At 37.2% G+C, this 2,818-nt stretch overlaps 1 protein-coding gene and 1 long non-coding RNA gene across 2 annotated transcripts in view; one reads left to right on the forward strand and one right to left on the reverse strand.

The window, feature by feature from the left end:
- Positions 1–2,818, reverse strand: part of LOC125610957 — a 27,180-nt gene that overhangs the window by 17,763 nt on the left and 6,599 nt on the right. The window contains exon 3 of the long non-coding RNA XR_007341063.1: positions 315–317. This is a non-coding gene — a long non-coding RNA (uncharacterized LOC125610957). The remainder of the gene's footprint in view (positions 1–314; positions 318–2,818) is intronic.
- Klb (klotho beta) overlaps positions 1–2,818 on the forward strand; it is a 32,835-nt gene that overhangs the window by 12,501 nt on the left and 17,516 nt on the right. The gene's annotated exons all lie outside the window — the stretch shown is intronic.

Here is a 2,818-nt window from a genome sequence, read left to right on the forward strand (position 1 = left end):
AAAAAAAAAAAAAAAAAAAAAAAAAGAAGAAGAAGAAGAAGAAGCAAACTTGATGGCTCTTAATGCAATCATTATTCAATTTGATCATCAAAGTCTTTAAGACTTTAAGAACCATTCCACTCTTATTTGAAGTTGGCACTGTCCAAAATGCTATGTAGGCAGAGCATCTCTGTCCTTCCAGTCTAATTACAGTGGTATAAACATCACCGTCCTCAGGGAAAGGCAGTCAATGTAGGGGTGATCCCAAAGGAATTCAGTTAGCCTCTGACACCAGTAATACCAACCTTGCTGATTCTAGGAAAGAGGCATGTTACACGCTGTGCTGGGCACTTGGATAACCACATGGTTTTCTAAACACCCCAAATTTGCTGGCAGATCCTCCATGACCTTTATGATTGTCTTGATTTCCAATAATATATAAATATATTTTCTTCTCAGCATTCAAGAGTGGGGTGTTGTAGTTTCTTTCTGGGACTATTTAGTTCTTTTAATAGCCAAATACATTTTAAAAAATAAAAATTTATAACAATGTGTTGTGGTTCATGTCAAATAGCCCTTCCCCAACAGCTTCAAAATTTAGAACTGGCAGACATACGGAAAGCAGGAGGGTGGGGAAAAGTGATTAGAGCCCTGGGTTCAAGTCCTGACACCATCACTGTTCAGTCTCAGTTTATTCTCTAAAATGGGACGTGTAAGACCTTTCTTGCAGAAGCTGTATTATCAACAACAGTTCATAGCTGATTCACCAGGAGCATTCATTCAACAAGTATTCTATGCCTGTGTACAACTGTGAATAAAATAGATAGTTGCCATACTTAAGAAGCTTTTAGTTAGGTGACCCATGTTCTGTAATTCAGCAACTGGGAAGGGTAAGACAGGAGGATCACAAGTTCGAGGCCAGCCTGAGCATAAACTAAAAGGGACTGAAGATAGTGTAGTGGTAGAGCATCCCTGGGTTCAATCCCTAGTACTGCAAAACAAACTAACTAACAAAAAATAAAGGTCCTAGGCCAGGTGTGGATCCAAGTTTTGTGGGCCTGACACTTATAAATGAGAAAAATATCTCAAAAAAATTACTTCAGACTTGAAAAGTCAGATATCTTTTTTTCCTAAGGTCCTTGCAGGAATACCAGAAATTCTTACCTAGAAATGCGTCCAATTGTAGCCTGGTTTTCCAATCCACATAGAATATCACCAAGGACCTGGGTCAGTGAAAGGCCCTGAAGCTTAGCTTCATTAGTCATGATAAATCTGCCTTTGCTGCAGGCCCTGAAAATGGTAGGTCTTATTTTTTATTATTATAATAATACATTATTTATAATTTCCAGGGTGGCTTCTATATTGACTATCTTTAACTCTTTGTTCTTAAATTCTGAGGAAAGGCTTCAAGTCAGCAACTCAGGCCATTTTAGCTTCAATTTTACTGAAGCTAACATAAATGTTATTATAGCTGTGTAATAACATTTATGTTACTTAAAATATTATTTCAGGCTTGGCACTGTGGCACAAGCCTGTAATCTCAGCTACTCAGTAGGTTGAGGAAGGATTGCAAATTGGAGGGCAGCCTGGGCAACCTAGTGAGATCCTGTCTCAAAAAAAAGAGGCAATGAGTGCTGGGAATATAACTTACTTATAGAATGTGTCTGAGTTCAATCATCAGAGCTTGGGCAGGAGGTGGGGTGAATAGAATGGGTACAATATTCTTCTTATGAAAGGTAGCAATAATTGTATTTATTTATTTATGATGCTGGGGACTAAACCCAGGGCCTCAGGCACTCTAGGCAAACACTCTGTCACTGAGCCACATCCCTAGCCCAAAGGTGGTAACTTTTGTTAATACTGAATTGTCTCCTAAAATTAATGAAAGTAAAATATATTTTCCAAGAGAAGTTAAGATTGTCAAAAAATTTAACTAAATAATGGTTACATAATGATGTACTTTAAGGCAATAATAGTCACATATGTTTTTAGCAATGAACACTAAAGTTTGCCTTCATTAACCAGTCAATAAATATGTGTAGAATTCAGGATAAATTAATGTTAAATAATCTGGAAGAGGAACATTTGTAATTAGCATAAAACTTGACACACACACACACACACACACACACACACATATAAAGAAGTGCTGAATAGATGAAAACAGAATCAAATTGAGATTAATCCCAGTCCAAAAGGACAACGAATGAAACTCAAACCACTACGAATAATAAACAAGGACAAACGTCTACCCTCAAAAATGGGAAAGGTAAGGGCTTAGGAGTAACCTGCAGGAGACTCTTCATGCCCCATCACATTTCCATTGTGATTTTTCATAGTGAATTTTTCATTGTGAATTATTTTCAACTTTCTATTTCAAAGTACTTCACGTTTACACTTTCATAGGGTCTTCACCTCTATGGTCTCATTAGATCTTCACAATAGTTCTTTAGAGTATTTATTTTTAGCTCCGTATAATGAAGGAGGAAACGGGGATCTCTGAGAGGGAAATGATTTGTTTGAGATCATAAAGCTTATAAGTAGCAGAACCAGCACTAGAGCTCAGGTCTCCCGCTTGCCAGACCAGTGTCATTCATTTCCCCTATAGGACCATGTAGGTGAGTAACACCTTTATGTCATTCTTAAAGGCCATTTTTTTTTTTTTAATTTTTTATTGTTGGTTGTTCAAAACATTACAAATTTCTTGACATATCATATTCCACACTTTGGTTCAAGTGGGTTATGAACTCCCACCTTCACCCCATACACAGATTGCAGAATCACATCAGTTACACATCCATTGATTTACATATTGCCATATAGTGTCTGTTGTGCTCCG

Source organism: Marmota marmota, unplaced genomic scaffold, assembly GCF_001458135.2.
Source record: "Marmota marmota marmota unplaced genomic scaffold, marMar, whole genome shotgun sequence".
Classification (NCBI taxonomy): domain Eukaryota; kingdom Metazoa; phylum Chordata; class Mammalia; order Rodentia; family Sciuridae; genus Marmota; species Marmota marmota.